Here is a 16,746-nt window from a genome sequence, read left to right on the forward strand (position 1 = left end):
CATACTTAAAATTTCTATTTTGGGTACAACAGCGAAACCAGGAAGTTGCCGTGTAATTTTTACCTCAGAAGCTGCACTGATTTTAAAAATGGCAACATCTGAGCAGCTTCCTTTGTTAAAAAACTGGGATTCAAGGTGCCTTACAAACTAACATGAACATCCACACACATCTGCAACACTCCAAAGCAGTTGTAGGATTTTAAACTAATTTATTTTCTCAGGTACCAGCAAGGGCTATTCTGCATTGTTAAAAGAGACAACCCTTAAGGTAGAGCGTTGAGCTAAAAATAAGTCGCTCAGTCCAAGCATCCACATAAGGCTGTGCTCTGCTCCATAGCTTATCTGCTCACAGTGGCTTGAGAGGGAGTACATTGAAGAATGCAAGAAAAAATCTGGTCCCAGGCTCTGATCTCAGATCCTCCTGTAGGCCACAGAAAAGTGTAAAGTAATGCTATCCCTTCTTGAATTTCCCTCAGAAGTACAAGGATCCGGTCAAGTATGGACTAATCCTGGACCTGAACGTGATGGCTGAAGAGTTGCTGGACTGGATCCTACAGGCCTTGTACAAAACAAAACAAAACAAAACAAAACAAAACAAAACAAAACAAAACAAAACAGACTAACCCAACAGTCCTGCTGACACAGATTGGATTTTTGCCTGAGGGAGACCTACTAGGTTTGACACTTGGTGAGTGAAAAGTGAAATTGTTGGGGTGAGTTTCCCATTTTCTTCAAATAAAGATGGCAAAACTCTCACCAAAAGCAACTCTCCACACAGAACCAGTTTGGGTTCCTCTTCTAGGCAGAACTCACCAGAGAGAATTTTGTTGAATCTCACTGATATGCTGGTAGCTGTAATGAGCTGGACATAAGAGTAAAGGGACAGCCCACAGGCCTTCCCTTTCCCCTACCAGTGAAAAAGGGATGGGTGAGATTTCCCTGCTGTTGTTCAGCTGCTGGTTAAAGAAGAAGAAGCTGTTCTCTATTCGGGCTTGTGCTGGTTGAGCAGCCCCGTCTGCAGCTGTATCGTGTTACACACTGTTATGCAACTCCATCCTCCTTGCAAACAATGACAGGAGCAACCTAAATCATGAAACATAAAGACTATAATTAAAGAGGGGAAAGTGCTTATTTGGCATTCGGGTACCCACAGCCAATTCAGATTAGCTGAACTAGCAAATCACTTGGCACAAGCTTAATGAGAATAACATTTGCACTGGACTAAATGATGGCTGTTTTACCTCACTGCTGGCCAAGATGGTGGTGTAACCTGAGTGATGCTGCCATGGCTTAGGCAGTACTCTCTTTTCTTAACAGGCAGTGACATTTAAACCACAAAAAGGAAGAGCCTTTGCAGTCAAAGGCTCTGCCTCAGGTTCTGAAACTATTAGCACCCAGAGGAGCTCTGGCCCAGGATGATGCTTCAGGTCTGTTTCTTATGATTCGAAGTTTGCAGGTGTACAAATCTGACAGTATCTGCTCAGACTGTGCCCTGCATTTCCCTGCTGAGATTACCCTCCTCATGCTGGTTGGGGGGTTTATGCATCTGCGCAGCTTGTAGCTGCAGTTGGCTGTGAAAAGTGGAAGCTCCCAGCTAGGAACTCTGAAACTAAAGAGAGTGTGCAACAGTGCAAAGCCTCTGAAAACTTTGGAAAGTGCTTCTGAACCCTCTGCTTCATCCCTCCCTCCCACCTCTTACAGAAAAAAAGACCCACAGTTTTTAAGATCTGATATTTCTTTCAGAGTTTTCTTGCTGGAGGTCTTCCTTGGGGAACCCAGATTAGTAGCTTATGGAGGCATTAAAAGAACAGCAGCTGTTGAATGTTAAACAAAGAGAGATTTTCATCCAACTGATTGCTAGATATTAGAATTAAATAAGAATTAATTAAGAATAAAGGCCCTGCTTCTCTTTTAGCTTGCAGCTTTTATGCTGGTGAACATCTCCAAGACATTCTGTTGAGTTTTCTGATTTGTGCTGCAGTCATCAGGACTCCAAAAGTTCTAAGCAAGCTGAAAAAAAAGGTGAATGTTTTTATGTTGCTTCCTTTGGGACTGTGAAACTATCTGCCTGCTGGATCTTCAGTTGACCCTAGAGATATCTAGCCGATGGAGGAAAAGAGCTTAAGTTTAAAATATAGGGAAGATGAATCAGCACAATTTTGATGCTGTTGGCTCCGCCCACCAGTTTTAATCATGCATCTTCCCCTTTTTCCTGCCATCATCATTCTCTGCACATAGTTAGGATTATTTTACTGATCACTGAATGCCAGAAAGAATGCAAGTTACACTGTCTCAGTATCAGTGACACCCATATCTTACAAATTTATATTGGATATGAAGATAATCACCTGTGACTTTGGGCAAGTAGGTCAACAGTTTATGGAGAGTCCTGCAAAATACTGATGACAAAACACTGCACTATCTCTACCACTGGTTGCATAGTGAACACTTTCTTGTCCCACAGCCACCTGAAACCCTGTATTATCCCTTCCCACAACCATCCCATCACAGCCAGAAGCTTATCTATCTGAAGAGTCAGGCAGCTCTTCAAATGGGAAAATGTTGCATGATATTGAATAACAGCTCTATTTCTCCATATATATACATTTTTCACAGTTAATCTCTCATTTCTTTGCTTCAGTCTCTAGGAGGATAAGTTCAGGCATCTTCATGTTGAAAATAGCTCTGTGTTGCCCAGACAGTTAGTTAAATTTGAGATGCAACAGGTTATTCCCCAAAGGCATCTTAAAGTCTAGGGTCTCAGTTTGCCAGGAGAGTGCAATATCACATTTTAGTGACTGACATATGAGACATCATTTCTGCCAACACAACAAGACAGTTCTTGAGCCCGGGTGTACCCATACCCCAGTCTCAAGTCAGAGCCCCACATTCAGACATGCTTCCTAACCTCCTCCAGGTTTTAGGCCCTCATTTGTTTGTACATCCTGGGATGGGAACCTCAGCAGCACTGGGCCAGCTGAACTCTGCTTTTGCTTGGCTTTTCTATAGACTTTGGGTGCAAACCATGATGATTTTGCATGCTAACAAGTTCTTAATTGCACCCATATTTCTATTCCTCCTCCGCTGAGCTGAGCTCACAGCAAGTGGTTCATGTTTCTGAATGTATAGCAGGTGACCAGTCTTACATGCTGATAGAGAGGAGCTTATTTACAGCTGGGGTCATTTCCAAGCTGTAAGACCTAACAGAGCCTAGGCAGCGCCGTCTGTGGATGCAGCGGGGAATTTGCAAAGTGGAGCTGATGGAGTTCATTCAGCATTCCCTTGCCTTAAGGACTGACCCCTGACTGACTTGGCCTCACTAGCAGTTCTTACTTTCCCTTTAGGAAGGATGGAAGTGGGAGAAGAGGTGGCTAGAAGCATTATTCCTAGTTCAGGTTCCTGCCTTCTCCTTCATGGAGAGATAAACTGATCTGATACTCCATCAACAGGAGCTTCTCTGGTTCTAAAGGTACTGTTGCCAGATAATTATTAAAGAGGTGTGTTGTTTATTTTTAGTTCTTTAAACATGGGCTTAAGTTCATTGATAACTATCTTTTTTTATACATACATATTTTTAAAAGTTACTTTGGGAATACTTGCACCTAGGCTGATGCTGACTGTCAGAACTTGGCTCTTTGAGATGCTGCAAGGAGCACAGGGAGAAACAGCTGCCTAGGGACTGCAAAAGAAAGGCTCTTTAGCAGCCTGTGGTGTCACCCCTGCTAAGATGTCTATGTTTCTCCTGGGAAAACTGTTTTCATGGATCATGGTGCCTTGTTGAATTACACCCGGTTGGGTGTTTGTAATTTTTTCAGAAGTCATGTATTTATAACTTTAGATTTTGACATTGAACACCTGATAACTTAAGAAGGTAGAACTGTGTGTTATGTTGGTATATTCTTGTTTTCCTTCCAAGTCCTTCCTTCCTCTAGACTGTCACTGTGTTTTCTACTTTAACTCTGTAATGCCAAAAGCCAGCTGAGGTGGATTTTTCTCTTTTTCAGCTTTTAGTGATTCTAGTCAAATACAAAGAGTTAATCTCTTCTACATATGTTAAAACAAAGGTTCACTTCTGGCTCAAGTGCTGCTTTGTTGAAGCCTGTTCTTTCTTTACTCTCTTTACTTTTTGGAATCAAATTTATGGTTGCATCTCTACAGAGTATGAAAGTCTCTTTTTATTATTATTTTAAGTAAAAAATATAACTGCCGTGGTGTCCCACTTCCTGGATGACATTGGCAACTTTACTTGTGGCTACTGACATTTCAAGAGAACCATCTTATACAGGCAGTCTGTGTTTGGCTAAATTTAGCAAGTCATGGATCAAGTGGCAAGTATGTTCCACCCTGAAACCTATTTTTGGGAGGAACTCGGCATAGGCACCAAGAGGTTAAAAAGCTGTGTGGGGGAGAAGAAGAAAAAAAAAAGACAAGAAGCAAAATATTTTGCAAGAATCGTTGCTATGTTCTGAGCTTCAGCTCTTGAACACTGTGGCTCTGAATCACGTTCACTGGGGAAACAGCTGCAGCTGTTTAAGATGCTACTGCTCCTCAGCTGTTTGTTACTTTCCATTTGCAGGCTGGGGGCTGTACACAAACCTTCCTCAGTAGTTTAGACTTAATGTTACCCTTTCTAGCATAAAACAGATAAGACCCAGGCGTATATCCCTTTCCTCCAGCATCACTGGGGAGTGCAGCAGCCCCTGCAAGAGAGCTGGGTGGGCATGGGTAGTGTAAGCAGCCCCAGCAAGTTTCTGTGATGGGTTGGAAGGGCTGTTTTTATGTGTGCTGTGTGCCTGAGAGTCCTGACCACGCTCTGCTGTCTCTGATCATGAAGTATGTTTCTACGTATTCGGTTGTGACCAGGTTAGTTAAAAGTGTTTTGGAAAATTGACTTGACTAAATCACAGAGAAACCACGGTGTGGACATGCTGGTCTGTAATTAATTGATGAGCTCAGTGCTAACCAGATAAAAACCTGTTGTCAGCTCATAGAAGTGCATTCGTATGGGTTGGTGCGTGTTTATCCCAGCAGTTCAAACCCTGTTTTGATTCAATGGCTTCTAGACACTGTTTATTCCCTCCTATAGAAGTGTATATTAGCCAAAAGGATTTGTCCTAGAACAGAGGTGTAGCGCTGTGTGCCCATCCTCTCCCGACTGCCAGGGCTGTCCCGGGATGGAAGATGCAAAGCAGACTGCCTCCCTGGGAGCCCTGCCAGCGGCTGACTCAAGGTGAAGGATCTTGGAGACTGGCTGTGATGGACGAGAGCCACGCCCGGTCTGGTTCAGCAGCACACCTGGTGCTGTCCGCTTCAGCAGGGATTGGGAGAGGCGCTGGTGATTGCTGGCACAGCCCCCTGACACCGTGCCTGTGGCTGACCCCGGCTGCAGCCGAACCAGCCCTGTGCACTGACAAAGCTTTGAGGTCTCGCACTGCCCCAGCCTGTGCGGGTGGGGAGCTGGCACAGCCCCTCTCCCTCCCTGCTGGAGGAGAGAGAGGGATGAAACTAGTCTGGGAGCAGGTGAGTCATGGGCTGGCTCCTTGCTTTCTCTTGGGGCAGCCTCTTGCTTGAGGATCCAGAGGCATGTCAGAGACAGGAAAGGGACAGTTAGTTTCTAGTGGGGATGCTGGGCTGGCAGTCTGGAAGTGTAGGAGATTCCCAGCTGTGCTACTGGCCTCAGCTTCTCCTGGAAACAAAACAGAGATAATTACTGTGTCATGGATTTCAGGCTCTGGAATATTGAACATAACTTTAGGGAGTATTCATGGGCCTATCACTTTTGTGTTTTTATTAGCAACACTGGCACTTAAAATGACAATAATCTGGGTATCTAACAGACTCTTCATAATGTAGCTGTTCGCTTTTTCCTTCACTGAGCCCAGTCAACAGGCAAAATAGATCAGGGTCTTCTGAGTCAGCTGTTAGTGCAGTGTGAGAGCAAGCATAATTAATTTTTTTTTTTAAAGTTCTGTAACACAGGAAAAAAAGAAGAGGGAGTTCCCTTTTTTGTTAAAATGCACAAAACAAGTCCTTATTATATCTTAACATGGAGGTTTTGACCAGCTGAAAAGGCATTGTGGTAATGAAGAAACTAATGCAGTAAGTACTTTTAGTGCCCAAGTGTTCAGAAGTGTTTCGGAGCGATTCTTTCCTAAGCATTCAGTACTCTTCCTTTTCACAAAAGTCATGAGAGCACATGGTACTCAGCCTTGAAAACATCTTGATCTCTGCAAAACCAGATAAGGCCATGTTTATTTTGTATTCCTAGAGCTGGGATGGGGGGAGAAAACCCATCCCATACCCGAAAGGAAGCACCCCTAATTTCTCCCCTTCATGGGAAAAGATCAAGTATTTCTCAAGCCAAAAGCATCTCCCCTGTAAAAGACCAGAAACCCAATTTCATAATGATGCTTTTATTAGCAGCCTTAGAATCCCAATAAAAGAAGACAGAATTAAACCTCATGTAAACATCTCTCGGCCTTATTTAAGGTAACACAGGTTGGGGTACAATTTTCAGATCAGGCTCATACTCCCCTGTTTTCACTTTGGTGAAAGTGAGTAGAAGGGGCCATTTCAACTCTCTCCTTGCATGAAGGATGCAGCAGTGTTAAAGAGCAGAAAGAAATACTTGAAGACTGATTGGAAAGAGAAGGAATTTAATTCCCACTGTAATTGGGGATCTTGTCTATCGATTTCAGCAAGGGCTGCTGCAGACACAAATAGACTGAGGTGAAACTGCAAACAGACTAAGCCTCACTGAAAATGGTGGTGGGGGGAGAATCTGCACATACTGCTACACTCACCCACCTGCTCCCCTTTAGTGGCAGAAGTAGGAAAGGGTTAAGACTCCTAATGCTACCTGAAAGTGGAAATACTGGAACCCCTCCTGCACACACGATGGGCAGGAGGGGCTTCAGCTGGCTATTGACTTTTCAAGTGTGAAAGGACTGAGGAGGGAAAAATGATGGTGTTCTTGTAATGATCAAGGAAGTCTGTCCTAATGGCTAGCTGCTACTGAACACACTTTCCAGCTCTCCCCTTTCCCGTGTTCCTCCTTCCTGACAATGAAGTGAGCTGCCTAAGAAGACACAAACCCAATATCCTTCATCTTCCTCAACAGTGATTTCCATTTTTCCCCCCCCTTTTCCTTTTTTCCCCTTTTTTTCTTTTTTTAAACTTCCTCCCCCCCTTCCCCCCCACCTTTTTCCGCCCCTATCTTTCCCTTTTTCCCCTCTTTTCCTTTTTCTCTTCCTTTTTTTTTTCCCCCTGCAGTAGGATCAGCTTGCCATCAGTGGGATGGCAGGGATGGTCGTGCTGGGCTGAGGGAGAAGCTCAGCTGCAGACAGGGGTTTGCAAGGATGTAAGAGCCAGTGATCTGAGGGTGATTTTCAGGAAACAAAATCTGCTGAGTCTTGGGTTGGCAGCTGAAGCTGTTAATGAAGGGGGTTTGTATCTGCTGCAGAGGCTGAGCAGATCTATCAATGCCTGGTACTGTCAGGTTTGCTAGCACACCAGCCTGTTACTGGAGGTGGCTTGGGAGCAATGTATGCTGTGCTCAGCTGTCCACTGTGCAGGGCAGTAATTTCTGGCACTGAAAGGGTCAGTGGCCCACAACTGGCAGTGTCCTTGAGTCCTGCAGCAGGAATAGCCAGGGCCACTGTCAAAGTTTGAAGAGGCTTTTAAACAGAGTTCAAATGAATTTCATTTGAAATTCATGTCGAATTTCTGACATGAGAATGTGAGCAAATACATCGCTTGTTTGATCTCTCCTGTGTTCATCGTAGGGGGGAGAAAAAAGGAGTTTGTGCATTCTTTGCAAGGAATGGAGGGAACACCTCATTCAGCTACCAAATCTGCTTGTAATGGAAACTTACCACTCCCTACATTTTTGGCTGGCTGCTGAGGTCAGAAGGGGTAACAGTAGTACTGTGCTGGGGTTAGTGTTGCTCTAGCTCTGCGGAGGAAGATTTGTATTGCCAATGTAGGCTGAAATAATCTCTTACTATGGACACAAATGATACTTCAGCCATTAGCACTTCAGTGATAAATATCTCCTTATGCAGTAAAGTCCTAGAAAAGTGGCTTTGATAAAGATCAAGATGATTGTTTAACTGGAAACTTCCCATTTTCAAGGCACTTGGACTGTGTTGGTGTGTGACACTAGATTTGCTCTGGCAAGTCAGGTCCCAGTGGGGCAATTTCTAAGGCTTGTGGCTTGGTCCTTGTTGCCTGTTTAGAGAGCCCTTCAAAGCAGGCAGTGGGCTACTCTTAAATGCTGGTCCTGGCAGTGCTCTTGCAGCTGAGGCACTGGAGCCCCATCTGTGTTTCATGATGGTCTTTTCTGTATCAGGAGGCCAGGTGTGAGCTCTCTCAGTGGGAGAGGAGAGGCTGCCAGGCCCTCAGGAAAGCTGGCAATTGGCTTGGTTTCCAGAAAAATCAGTGCTTGTGGGTAGTTTCTATAATGAATCCCAGGAGCTCTTGGAAAATGATTTTCTCTGGTACCACCAGCTCAGGTTCATCCGTCTGATGGCCTTGATGGAAAGCAGGGTGGGCACAGGCTTGTCTGAGTGCCTACAACAAAGGCAGTGTTTCTGAGAGGTGTTGAGCTGTCTGCATGTACACAGGTTGGCTCTTCCACCTGTATATGATGTTCAGGAAAGGCGAGGTGTGCAGTACTTATGTGGCAAGAATAACCTGTGGCCTGTCTAGCCAGCAACTGGGGCACCGCTGTCCCAGTGTACCTAGCTCACAAAGCCTTATTTGCTGGTAGTTTCTGCAGTTGTGGTAGAGAAGGGCCAAGTTTCAGGGAGGAAAAAAGTGGCCATGAGAACTTTTAACTCACTAAAAAAAGACACAGGCACTGCAATCTTTGCTATGACTCATGTGGGCTGTTACTTGAAAAAGGCAGGCTGAGCAGTTGTGGACCTCCTTACTCAAGGGAGCAGCACTCATTCGTGAACTCTCTGAAGCCCTGAAAGTAGAAATGGTGTAGGTGAGCAGTTCCCATGCTGAGCCTCCGACCACTGATTTCCCTCCAACCACGGCCAGATGCAGCTTAGGGAGAGCTAGCAGGTCACGGCTGGCTGGTTACTTCCCACCTGTTGCTTCCACTGCTGCTAAACAAGTTTGAGAAGCAAAAATCCGGCAAATATGTTCTCACTGTTGTCTTTCTCTTAAAAACAGATGATGAAACAGTTGCAGGAATATCAATAATTCCTGGATGATGGGGCTTTTCACTGTAGTGAGTGTTGCTGATGGGGGCAATGTCTATGAAGAAAGCTGGTGTCTGCCTTATCAAAGTGTGAGTAGAGATAATTTCAGGATATTTTGACAATGTTTTTCCCACTTGGAACTTTATTACAGATTCACAGAGAGTCAAAGCACTGCTGTGAATTGCAGCAGCTTGTTCAGCCACCTCCCTTCAGTGAACAAGCCATGCTCCCGTGGGGCCTTGCTGGGACATGAAAGTGCCGACATGCATTCTGGAAAACCTTGCGGCATCGCTGCCTCCTCCCTGGGGATTAGGGACTTGTTGAGTCCTATGAGGAAAGACTGTCCCCCCAGCTCAGCAAATCGTGGTACAAACTGCTGAGGGGGGTAGGTCAGTGCTGTTTCACTGTCCAGCAGCCCTGGCACTGGGCAGAGGAGCCTGGCTGTCCCCGGCCACCGCTGCTGTTTGCTCAGGGAGCGGGAGTTGGGCTGATAACGTGTCCCTCGAGATAAAGCGCTTTTGTTGTTTGCCTGCTGGGTCAGAGCTCGGTAGGTGTTCTGCATTGCTGTGCGTTAAGGGTGTAGGCCGCTTAAAAGAAATTAAAAAAGGGACTTTGAATGGGCTGGGTCAAGGTGTCAGAGGGTTAAACCAGAACAGTTCCGGCACTTGCTAGAGGGAGAAAATTGTATAACATCACCTTACACCGAGTAAACCTCTTCCTCTCGGCCGGCCAGCCCTTTATGCGAGAGGGAAACAGCCGTGAAATCATAAAGCCATCGCCTGTTTAACGAGCTCTTTTTTTTTTTTTTTTTTTTTTTTTTTTTTTTTTCTGCCGAGTTTTTGCTACGGTGTAGCGCCATCCTCGAGGCAGGAAAAAAGATTAGTGGGGGGAGGTAGGAGCGGAAAAAAAACCCCGGCACAAATCCAGTGCAGTGGGAAGGCTCAGCAGTTGAACAGTGCCACCTCCTGGCTGGCCCCGGCAGGGAGGGATGTCCCAGCTTCCCACGGACGTGTCCCACACCCACTCGTTACCAGCAGCAGCCGTCGAGTCCCACGCGCGGATTTCTCGCCAAGCGATGGACGCTGCGGGGCTACAAAGGGGAAAATCAGCTGCAGCTTTAGGGCTGCTCAGTGCAGCAGCCAGGAATGGTCTTTGGTGTGCAAAGGCTGGCCCAAACAGGATTTTTCCACTTCATGCAAACACCTCAATTTTTTTTGTTTGTTTTGGTTTGGGGTTTTTTGTTGCATTGGGTGAAAAGAAGTCCGCCTCCTCCCCCAGGGATGGGGGCCTCAGAACATAAATTGTTTTGATTCACGGCAGGGTGGGGGGGACAGGACAGGTTCTCTTTGGTAAGGTCAGATCCATTGTCCAAATGCTGATATTTAAATTTCATGTTAATTAAAGGCAAAAAAATTATGAAGGTACTTTGAAATGAAACCATCTTTTCTATGGCACTGTTGTAAGGCCTTTTGCATAGAACAGGCCAGATTTTCCTGGTTTAACGAGGTAGCCATTGTCCCATTCTCTTGGCTTCTGATCTACTAGCACCAATTAGCACAGGACCTGGGCTGCTGCTCAAGGCAGCATGGATGTAGGCAGGCAGCCCTGCTGGGACTGCACTGGGTACTGCTGCAAATACCTCCTGAGCCAGGATGATGTGAGGATGGCATGGCTAGACTCCTTCTTGAGATGTGGAGGGGGTCAGCTGGAGAGCTAAGACTTGCCTGGGATGGTGGAGCTGTAGCTTGGGATGCTGTGGGAAAAGGTGCCCTTAGGGATGCCAGTAGAATGGGCCTCAGCTTTGGAGGGAACCTTGGTTTCCCTAGAGGATTGGGTTCACAAATTATTTTTGCTGTTGCACTTGAGTTTCCATGAAGCTGAGCAGGATCCAGGACGGCCCTGCTTGTGAGCAGCAGTCCCACAGCAGTTTAGGCACCTCTTAACTTCCCACCTCGTTTCCCTGCTCCTGGTTACAGCGCTCCTTTGACCCCTGCAGAGCCAGTCCAAGAAGAAAGCCCAAGACAGAGGTGAGCAGCTTTCTGCTGGTGTGGTTTGTGAGCAGGTGTGCAGCAGAGCAGAATGAACCTCGTGTGGGTGCGAGGAGGGGAAGGGGAGTGCACAGCTGAGGTGTCATGGGCATTAGCACAGCTCCAGGGGCCTCGGTGCTCTGCTGTGGATGCTGTGTTTGTGATGACTCCCAGCGCAGCTCGGGCAGGCCTTCATTAGCAGGGTGCACTTCCTGGGGCACATCAGCTGCTTCAACGTGGTCTCAAGAGCACTTAAGAGATGTGCAGGACCTTATAGGTACAGGCAGCCTTTTCCTCTCTAAGGAAACAATTTATCTTTGCAGACATTCCAGTAACAGCATGGGTGTTTGATTTTATTTTCTCTAGAGGGTACAAAATGTAATCACTTATGCAATACAGCAGACTGGGTTTCTAATCTTCCCTCTGATGTACCACTTTGGCAAGTTCTTTGGATTTATATCTGTGTTTCATGGTGTTCCCCATCTCCTCTCTTTCATCTCATTCTACGGTGTTTCCTGTGGGTGTAGTTACTATTGAAAAAGGAGAGGAGGCAGGGGCATCTTGAAATCACTGTGGTGGAAAAACCTGGTAGTGTGGCAGTGCCTCCTGAGCAGCACAGTGGTGGGGCAATGCAGAAACCTTAGCAGTGCTTTTGATGTGAGCGATGCTGCACCCTGGGACCTTGATCCTTCAGCCCAGCTGAATGCTTTGTGGTATTAGCCAGGCCAGAGAATTTTCTGAGCCTAAAATAAGTAAATAAAACTTCAGCACAAGTCCAGTGTCGTGACACAATCAGGAATTCCTTCAGCCAGTTTTGCTGCTGAAGTCCCCATATTATCAAGGTACAACTTAATAGTTTTGGTCTTTCTTTCAAATAGCTAGTGATGAGTCTTTGTCTTACCAGTCCCCTCTGCTGTGTGGTCCCAGTCTGTGTCTGGAAGGTTCCTCCATGTAATCCATTCTTTAGCCACCGCTCTTTCCAGACAAGAGTGCTTTGCTTGATCTGGCTGCATCCCCTGACTTCAAGGAGAAAGTCTTCAAAATTTAATATTTGTCTGTTAGCTCTGTCTCACCTGTGTTTGGGGTTTTATCTTAAGGGAAAGGTAAACCCCAGAAAATTAGCAGATAAAATACCTTTCAATACTAAGACTGATATCATTTATATGAAGGTCTGCACAGAGAGTTTGTTATTTCAGTCAGGCCAACACTGAAAAATTTCCCTGAATTTTTACCACAGTTCAACTAAGATTGATTTTTTTGTTTTAAATGTTTTTTTCCCCTACATAATTCTCTGATGTGGTTAGACCCAGAGATACCCAAGAGTCTACTTGAGTCTCTTTCTTAGCTCTACTTGGGTTTTTTTTCATGTTGCTCTTTTTTGTTGGCCAGTGGGAGCAGTTTGCTATTGTAGACAATGCTATGGAAGAAGATTGTGTGAGCAAGCAGCAGTGACTCGGAGGTGAAAGAATCCTGCAGTGTTATTTGCTTCCCACCTCCTGCAATTGCAGTACCAAAGCTCATTGTAGTAGTGGCTCTAGGCCTGTTTGTTTGTACTCATCATCCACAAGGTACCAATGTTTTTCTGAACTCTTATGCTTCTTGTTATGTGTTTACCCTTAGAGATGCTGACAAAAGAGTTAGGAATGGAAAAATATTGTGTGTTCCTGATCGGGGTCTGTAGTTCCCTAGGAATCCAGGGAGACCTTGAATTTGATGTTACTTTCCTGTTTATAGGGAGCAAACCAAGCTATGAATAATAAATACAAGCTCTGGGGCAAAACCATTTTCCATTCAGAAAATTCAACATTAAAGACTGAACAGTAATTTCTTAGCCTGCTGCCAAGCAATAGGAATGCTATGTTGGGACTAGAGAGCTACTGACAGCTTCTTCAGTTTTTGCTGTGCCACAGTTAATAAACTGGTTCATCTTTGATTTTTATGTAGATAGAACAAAGGCGTCTCTAGCTAAGTGATGCAGATTAGTGTAGTTTTCAATCTGAGGAGTTTGAACTTGGAAAAATAAAGGCAAACCAAGCCCCCTTCTTCTGCTGGCTTCTCTCTTGGCTTTCAGAATGAGAAATAGCTGGGGCATAACTTGAATAAGTTGAGAAGAAGGAGGAGAGGAAAGTTATGGTATTGTGTTTGGGGCTGAATCAAAACTTACTGTGTAGACACTGAAGTTTCCGCTTCAGCGGTGATGTTGTGAGAATTCAAATCATAGGATGCCAATAAGTTTCTGTGGTCTGGATCCTGCACTTCTTTGTATTTCAACACCTGGGGGGTCCTGTTGGAGCCCAGCCAGAACATGGTGGGGAGGGAGGGGTAAATTGCTGTCAGTGGTGCAATGATTGAGGAGGATCTCTGATTTAAGTGATCTCCTAAAGAGCATCTCAAGCATTCAGTAGGGAAATCTGATTGTGACTTGCTCTCCTCCTACTCTGGAACAGGCTGTTGTTCTCCAAACTGATGACTGTCAAGTAGTAGAAGGAGGTGAAGCTTTGCAAGGAGCAAGAGAGCATCCTGGATCAAAGTATTTATTTTTTCAAGGTAAAGCTGCATTAAACTGGGGAGAAGCAGACCAGCAACAGTGAAGAATATAATCTGTGCATTTTATCACTCTGCTAACCTCAGCTGTAAAATTTACCATAGGAAGGCTAATAAAATGGGAGCCACACAAGCAAACAGAGGGCACGGGATTATCAGCAAACATTTATTTTGGCTCTGGTGGAGCCACTCCCCTGATCAAAGCAGTTGGAGTTTGAACCTCTTTTAAGTTGTTCCCTTCTTGGACTGGGAGTGCCCTGATCTTGCATTGATGACATCAGTGTCTTCTGTGCAGCTGTGTGGAAGAGGAAAGTATCAGGAGGGAGAGGGAAATTGTGTGAGGCCGCTTTACTGCAGTGTGAGGCAACCGTAGCTTATTTTAGCTTTGCCAGCAACTGCTTGGTTTAGGAAAACAACCTAAGGCTTATTGTATAACTAGATGGTATAGGCATTTTCACAGGGCCAACAGGGAATGCTTTACCATTTGCAGGCTTATGTCTGGCAGACTGAGTAGCTCTGTAATCCTTATCAACAAAATGGCCCTCTGGCAGAAATCACCTTGAGCCCCAGGCTCTTCCCTTCCGGAGCCTCTTCTCTGACTGATCTCTTTGTTCAGGGTTCCCCCTTTCTCCTCCAACAAGAGCTGCTTGAATCCCTCTTGGCAATGAGTCTCTTGGCTGAAACAAACCTCTCCTCTCTGATCCTTTCAGGCTCCATGGTTGGTGTCTGGTGGGGGTGGGGGGGGGCTCACTTGGTGAATGTGGTGTTCTTGTTCAGTCTTGCTGGCTGGAGAAATACATAAAGAGCTTCTGGGAGGAGGTGCATGGGTGAGGAACAGAGTAGTCTCATGGGAGAAACGGAGGAGAAGGTTTTTAAGTCCTCAGGATTGGGATCTTTCTATGCAAACATCTTGCATCTCACTTTATGTGTTAAGGGCAGAATAAAGGCAGCTTTATTTTTTTCCATGTTTTTCTTTTTCTTACCTGTTTTGTCCTGTCTGTATTTCTTTTATTTATTTTGTACTCTGTTGGGGAGATTGTTGTAGACACCTGTGTGCTTGAGTTAAGATTCATTATAAGGCCAACTCATAATATGTTTGCACTAGAGAGGCAAGAGGGAAGCTGGGCTTGAATGTAGCTCTTGTGATATGAATGGCTCTCTTTCCTGGATCAGGGCGGTGCTGAAGCACCACAGAATGTCCCTGCCTCCAAGGGGAGGCTGGGCTGAGCTGCAAGGGAAGATATTAGGCAGCAGGAAGTTAACCCTGTGGATGTTAGTCTGCAAAGGATTGCTTCATAATATATTTTTTTACAATTCTTATTTTTAAATAGCTCCACATTATCCAGCCAATGCTAGGCCAGAGTACTTGTTTTTGAGGCCTCCTGGAGGTGTACGTGCTGAGGAGAAACAGAAGCAATCTATATGGCTGACAGAGCAATTCAAGCAAGACTTCCCCCTTGTGCTTCCAGGGTAAATTGTGTGACTATCTGCCCTCATATCTTGCCACAGTTAGCATTCTTGCACTGCATGAGGAGGGTCCTGCATCCATACGTGAGGTCTGGGAAGGCTTTTCTGTTCTTGGCTGGTTGGTCTCGGCAAATGCCCCATCCTACTGCTGCACAGAAATGGGGGTCTCAGCAGTTACAGCCCTTTAAGGAGGCTGGGTGGGAGCTGGATTTGTGGGTGCACCTTCACACTGAACCAGGGATGTACTGGTGTGAAGGGGTGACGGCAGATCTGTTCGTGTCTGGCAGTCTGGGACTTTGCCTGCTGAGACACAGAAGACCCTGTGACTAGGGTGTGCATGACTTGGTAGAAACATTGTAGTAGCTGTTTTATCTCAGCTTTAGCTGATCAGTGAGTGTATTTGTAGCATACTGATCACTGTGTTTGCCTGAGCCCTGTGGGAACTCCTTGGGGAGCAGACTCCCATCCCATCTGTCTCACTGAAGCATTTGTCAGTCCTGGGAAGGTTACTTCAGAATGATCCATTAAAGAGATTGGAGTTTGTGCTCTAGGTGGATTCTTCATCATGCTCCATTACAGGAGAGCTAAGGGTAAAGATAAGTTCATGCTTTACCTTCCCTGTGTCTTCTGTGGCAAAAACTCGATTTCAGTTGGAATAACACCATTTAGATGTTCCTGCTCCCCCTACTCTCTTTTCTCATGCTGCAAAACACCATCAAAATAACAAAATGGAGCCACAATGGGATTATTTTAGGGCTACACTAGAGAGCATATGAGATGGTGTATGAGAAATTTAAACAATGGATCTTTACGGAAAGAGTAGCATCTTTCAACGTTACAGAAGGAACAGCATAAAGACACTTCCAATTCAGGCAATCTTGCCAGCAAGGGCTGAGAATCTGGCCATGGGGTTCACTTGTGTCTCATACCTCACTTCAAGGAGAACTGTGTGGAAATGTGCAGATCTTTTAGCAAAACCCCACCACTTTCTTGCTCAGGCTGCACATCCCTGGAGGATATTGCTCTCATCCATGCACAGCTGAGCTGTGTTCAGAGCCTGGTTGTTGCTACAGAGCCCTTACTAAGCTTTTTGAGGCTACTTCAGAAAGATATCTGCAGTAGCTGCCAGATGTACTAGAATTCAGGTGCGATAGCATGAATATACCACAGGTCTTCTGGGACAGCAAGGGATTCTTTTTCTGTGCTGGGATCAGTGAAGATGAACTGATTTTGTTGCTTGACCATGTCAAAATGGTGTCTGATTAGAAACAGGAATTCAAGGAAGAAACCAAGGCAATTCTTAGGCTGAAGGAGTAAAGCCCTTTTAAATTTAGAGGACAGCAGAGATACTGAGCTGCCAACCCCTGAATGATTTTTAGACAACAAATCTTCCTGTCTCTGTGGTATGACAAACATACCTTTCTCCTGCTATTTAGAAAGCTCCAGTTTAAGTCATGGAATGTGGGTTTAAGATGTAAGTCTTGGTTTTTCAGTTT

The 16,746-nt window shown here is 45.4% G+C and overlaps 2 long non-coding RNA genes across 2 annotated transcripts in view; both read left to right on the forward strand.

Moving 5' to 3' along the window:
• Positions 1 to 3,211: 3,211 nt before the first annotated feature.
• Positions 3,212 to 16,746, forward strand: part of LOC138106859 (uncharacterized) — a 64,264-nt gene continuing 50,729 nt past the window's right edge. Inside the window, exon 1 of the long non-coding RNA XR_011149157.1 lies at positions 3,212 to 3,469. This is a non-coding gene — a long non-coding RNA (uncharacterized lncRNA). The remainder of the gene's footprint in view (positions 3,470 to 16,746) is intronic.
• Positions 4,630 to 15,247, forward strand: LOC138106855 (uncharacterized). Its single transcript, XR_011149153.1, has 6 exons — positions 4,630 to 4,863; positions 9,184 to 9,301; positions 11,189 to 11,239; positions 12,629 to 12,807; positions 13,687 to 13,786; positions 15,115 to 15,247. It is a non-coding gene; the product is annotated as an uncharacterized lncRNA (long non-coding RNA).

This window comes from Aphelocoma coerulescens, chromosome 2, assembly GCF_041296385.1.
Source record: "Aphelocoma coerulescens isolate FSJ_1873_10779 chromosome 2, UR_Acoe_1.0, whole genome shotgun sequence".
In the NCBI taxonomy this organism is placed as follows: domain Eukaryota; kingdom Metazoa; phylum Chordata; class Aves; order Passeriformes; family Corvidae; genus Aphelocoma; species Aphelocoma coerulescens.